The sequence below is a fragment of the Octopus bimaculoides genome, chromosome 4 (assembly GCF_001194135.2).
Source record: "Octopus bimaculoides isolate UCB-OBI-ISO-001 chromosome 4, ASM119413v2, whole genome shotgun sequence".
Lineage (NCBI taxonomy): Eukaryota > Metazoa > Mollusca > Cephalopoda > Octopoda > Octopodidae > Octopus > Octopus bimaculoides.
The window spans coordinates 107826678-107832538 of NC_068984.1; the positions used below are offsets into that span (position 1 = coordinate 107826678).

General features: G+C 38.0%; 1 protein-coding gene across 1 annotated transcript in view; it reads left to right on the top strand.

The window, feature by feature from the left end:
* Positions 1-5861, top strand: part of LOC106875418 (collagen alpha-1(XII) chain) — a 58326-nt gene that overhangs the window by 40562 nt on the left and 11903 nt on the right. The gene's annotated exons all lie outside the window — the stretch shown is intronic.

Here is a 5861-nt window from a genome sequence, read left to right on the forward strand (position 1 = left end):
GGGGGGGAGGGGAGGAGGGGAGCAGGAGGAGGAGGAGGAGGGGAGCAGGAGGAGGAGGAGCAGGAGGGGAGCAGGAGGTGAGCAGGAGGGAGCAGGAAGGGAGCAGGAGGAGGAGGAGGATACAGCGCTGATTATAATGACGTTCGCGTTGATGTCGGTGACGTTGTGGGGTGAGGGGAGGAGGGTGGGATATATAAACGGTCAGAGAATAAAATCTAACGAATGACACCTAATTTTATGATACGTGTGGATAACCGCGGCCTTCTCAACTCAAGGTCAGCATTGCAATCCCTTGTTGACACTTTACATCATATAATACGTGTGCCCCTACTAAAAGCAGCTTCCATCTCCACAAAGCATTGGTTGGTCAGTCAGGCCGAGTATTATTGTTTGTTGTTTTGAATTTGGACACGATTGCCATGTGGTCTTGTAAACACTAGACATAATACAAGATAGAATATAATACAGGACAATACATTTCTTTATTAGCCTCAAGACTCCGAAGACACTGAAGACTATACAAATAACTAAATACAATGGAGTGGCGATTTATATAATACGCAAAAAGAAAATAAATATGACATAAAAAAGTACTAAGAAAGAAAAGTCCTGAACAGGCCCAGATGTGGCTGTGTGGTAAGAAGTCTGCTTTTCAACCACATGGTTCTGGATTCAGTCCCACTGCGTTGCACATCGGGCAAGTGTCTTCTACTATGGTCTTGGGTTAATCGAAGTCTTGTGAATGAATTTCGAATACAGAAATTGAAAGAAGCCCGCTGTAGATATATATGCGTGTGTGTATGTTTGTCTCCCACCACCACTTGATAACCGGTGTTGGTGTGTTTATGTACCCGTAGCCTACCGGTTCGGTAAAAAGAGGCTGAATAAGTACAAAAATTTATATATTAAGTACGTGGGTCGACTAGTTCAACTAAAATTCTTCAAAGCGGTGTTCCAGCATGGTCTAATAACTGAAATAAATATACGATAAAAATTAAAAGACCAGTGGGTAAAGGTTATCTAAGTCCAACCAAAGAAACCTACAGGCTCGTGTCAAGAGTAATTGTCATTTCTCAACTGTTATTTTCCTGTCTACAGACATGCGCTTATAGCAGGTTTGTTCACGTGGGTCATGTTCACCACTTTAACCAACCTTTGAAGGAATGTAAATGGGGAAGTATCTTCTTATTCAGCTTGACCTTTCTCTCCGTGTCGAACTTTAAAATGTCGATGAGAACTTAACCGAAAGAGGAAAGCGTCTGTCTTTAATTTTTTTCAGTTGCGTTCACCACACAATATGTTTTGCCGTGGCCTTATTAGCAAAAAGAAGATAGTTGGGAGATCTTCAAGGTGGACTCAACTGATTGTCAGTTCTGTTCTACAGATAACAAGAGTTGCTTCACAAAACACCTCAAATGAGCAACGATCGACCACTGAATGAATACATGCAGAAAGATTTCATCTTCCAGTCGACTGTAGACTGCAAAGTTTGGCTTGAACTGGTAGTGCCGTCCGGTAGCTCTGCCAGGTCAGGATTACTATAAGTTACCCAAAGTATCTCAGCTGATTGTTGTAGAATTACAGCTTTTACGGAAAGCTGTCCTGGACAATCCAACCATCACATTGCCCGATTAGTAGAGAGCCGTCTACACCTGACGTTATTCACAGTCCCTGGCATTCATAGTCTTGGTTTTCACAAGAATGAAATCCTGAAAATAATGTTTAAAATATAAACACAAGGACAGGCAGATAGAAGTTTGGTAATATAAGAGATTAAATCGATATCTGTACTCAATTGGAATTTTATTTTATCGATTCCTCGCGGAAGAAAGGCAGTATTTCCCCCAGTTTTAATTAGACTCAATGAAATATGGGAAGGCAGATATTTCATCCGATGATACCTTCTACTGGCCTTCTACTAATTACACTAATTTAGATTCTAATTTTCCTGACAATTAACCTTTACTTTAGAGAGAATGTTAAGGTTAATAATCCGAAAAATTAGAATCTTAATAACAACAGCTCATTTGGGACATTTTGAAATTAATTATTAATAGTAACCATTAACCTTAACATCTATACTGTTGAGGCTTCTACTACTACTACTTCTACAAATTGCTGGCCTTGTGCCAAAATTTGAGACCTAGTAGTAGTAGTTGTAATGATAATAATGAAAATAATAACAATCCTTTCTCGTAAAGGCACAAGGCCTGAAATTTGGTGGGAAGGGACAAGTCGACCACAGTGCATCACTGGCACTTATTTTGAAAAGATGGAAGGTAAAATCGACCTCGACGGAATTTGAACTCAGAACGTAAGGAGGGAAGAAATGCCACTAAGAATTTTGCCCAGCGTGCTGAATATTCTATCAGCTTGTCACCTTAGTAATAATAATAGTAGTAATCCTTTTTACTAAATGGCACAAAGCCTGAAATTTGGGAGGAGAGGACTACTCGATTACATCGACCCCAGTGTTTCACTGATATTTGATTTATCGACCCCGAAAGGATGAAAGGCAAAGTCGACCTCGGCGAAATATTTGAACTCAAAACACGAAGACTGACGAAATACCGCATTTCACCTGGCGTGCTAACGAGTCTGCCAGCTCGACACCTTAATAATAATAAAAATAATAATGGTTTCAAATTTTAGCAAAAGGCCAGCAATGTTGAGGGGAGGGGATTAGTCATTTACTTCCACTCCACTAATTGGCTGGTACTGTTTTTTATCAGTCAGAAAGGATGAAAGACAAAGCTGATGTCGGGATTTGAATTCAGAACGTGATGGAAGAAATTCCGCTGGAAGAAATTCCGCTGGAAGAAATTCCGCTAAGCATTTTGTCCGACGCTTAACAAGAGTTGACTGGTTTAGCATCGAGAGTTACATTGCCCTTTACCAACATTTGTTAAACACACCGGAGACCAGCGACTCCCTATTCACCCTAAACTTCCATTTTAAGTGGTTCTGGAGAAGTTACTGAGAGCTAGAAAAAAAAGCTCTGTCCTTAAACCACAGAAAACTTGCTCCCCGATAACCAATAGACAGACGGAGACTAACTAGCCATTCTAGCTAAAGGAGGGTAGTGAATGGATCTTTACAATAGACTTGGTTGATAGCTAAGCTCTTCTTACATGTGATAGCAGGTGTTCAACAAAAGTCTTCGTGTCGGCAATTCACTGACTCTGAACGAGTAAAACCTGGATGGTTCCGTCGCTCTGTTTGCATCTAAATGTTTGACTGCGGGACTTCTATAATAGCAGAATTTGTGCCGAAGAAGCAATGCCCCACCTAGAACATTTCCATGTCAAGTTATTGGAAAATTGTCTACGATCTCCTACATTAAGGTTTACCAGAAGGGACAGTACAGACTGTCCCAGATGACATCCAGGAAACGTTCGAGCCCACCGATACTTATACTTTGCGCCAACGCTTTATAGAATGTGATTGCTATATGTTGACCACAGAGGCAGTACAAACGTGAAGTAAAAAAAGGAACAAGCAGTAAAACAGTGAGTTAATTACACCGGATAAAGTGTAAGATCAGCAACAACAATAATGACAATAATAAATAGCAATAACAATATAAATTTTTAAAAACCCTTTATCGAGAGGCAACCTTAGTGAGTAATTCGTGACATCCCACTATACACAACCCCGGACTATTAAATGCCTTCTTCCAGGTCTTAATTCCACTACAGGCGCACAATTCGAGTAGCCCCTGTCAATCTCTTTCTAATTTACCGAAGGTCATCCCACGCATTCTCGCTACATCTTTCTATTCACATCGTAATTAATGAGATTTCAGCCTGAATAGAAAAGTCCTATCTTCAAACATTTCAACCGTATACACTCCACTCCTTTTATTGTCCAGACTACCTGAGGAAGATTACCTGTTCTTTTGTGGTCAAAGGAAGGCGATGGGCCGATGTTCACGAGATAGTTGACCCATAGTCAGACCTGTCCAGGGCGTGTCAAAGCAGTTTGATATAAAGCCACAAATCAGTAATATACGGACACATATCAGACTGTCACTTTGCTGCTAATGATAATTATGTTCAACAACTAAGAAAAGAATCACACATTTATATGAGAAGGTTATGGTCGAGTGAATCGACTCCCTGTTTCGTTATAACTGCTTTTCTATCGATCAGAAGTAAAAGTGAAAAGCAAAGCTTAAAATATTCATAATATCGAATACTAAAACTAGTCACTCACTGATGCATCTTATACAAGTTATTCTCAGGAAATATATAACGAAAATTGCATATGTTTATTGCTAAACAGCTTGTAGCAAGACATGCAGTGGAAGGAGGCAGTGATAAAGATATTAACGACATGATCCTCACAATCAGTATCATCGTTGTAATACAGGTTGCTAGTATCAGTAGAAAGCAACACATAATGAAGGAAGGTTATAGTCTCTTGTACCAAGGCCACATGCTAATGGTAGATATATTATATACCCTGAAGGGATGTAAAAGCTAAATTGATTCTGGTAAACGATTTCAACTAAAAGCGTAAAAAGCACTTCTAGAACTGCATATATATTGAACATAGTGCTTTCAATTGAATGGAAACGTAAGAATCTAAACTAAAAAAAAAAAAAAGCATCTGGAATTTGATGCATGGATAGAAAGGACAAGATCTTAATGAAATTTAGACAGTAAAAAATATACAATTACATTGATGCGTGGATATGGAAAAATATGAGATTGAAACAGTCCTTTTTCTTATTTCCTCAAACTGAAACTATAGACACTTTTAAAAAATAATAATTTCAGTGGGTCGAATTCTTGGCTTGAATCAAAAACCTTCAGTTTTGTGTTCTCTCAACTAAACTGTATCGATACCCACGAAAGAATTCATAATTTATAGTAAAATAGATTTGATCATTAGATGAAAATATTTTATTAGAATTGTTCACCAAACGAAATGCGTTAAATAGTGGCCAGAGGAAAATCTCATTCCAAATTCAAAAATTATTCAAAATATAATAGGTTTGTTGTGAGTGAATACAATTTTGTTTCTTCTTTTTTTTTTCAGCGATTTTGATTTGCTTGGAACATGTGTGTGTGTGTGGGGGGGGGGAAGGGCCGCAACAGTGTGTGAATATGAGAGGGGAATACGTTAAATAAAATCATAAACTGATCCTCTTGTATTTTCTTTTACCAAAGCCAGAAACTTTTTTCAGTATTCCCTCGTATATATATGTGTGTGTGTGTGTGTGTGTGTGTGTGTGTGTGTGTGTGTGTGTGTGTGTGTGTGTGTGTGTGTGTGTGTGTGTGTGTGTGTGTGTGTGTGTGTGTGTAATATTTGTAAACAAACCCGGAGGTTTGATAAGTTAGGGAGGTAAAGCGACTACGAAAATCTTTTTTATATACAATAATAACTATATAATAATGTATGATAATAATAATATATACTCCGATTAAAGCGACATTCATCTAAACATTTGACTAAAAAATGATGAGTTAGTTTACAAATATTATATGTAGTTCTAGACAGTTAAGCATCTATACATAAAATTTGACTGAAATTTATGGGTGAGTGTTCTGATTCAATCGGGTGTGCAAGGAACCATGTTAGCGTTGATATGTAAGTTCAATTCTAGCTGGAGTTATGTCATCATTTTTCAATCAGTTGTTTAGATAAATGTCGCTTGAATTGGAGTATATATATATATATATATATATATATATGCATGCATGTATGTATACAGGGTTGGCCAAAAGTCACCCGACAGTAAATCGAAATTTCATAAATACTATCTGTAATTCTGTATTGACTCGAATGGTAAAATGTGTCGCTCAAGAAGAACTTCTTTAGTCTGAATTTTATTTTTCATTGTTTCATATTTAGAT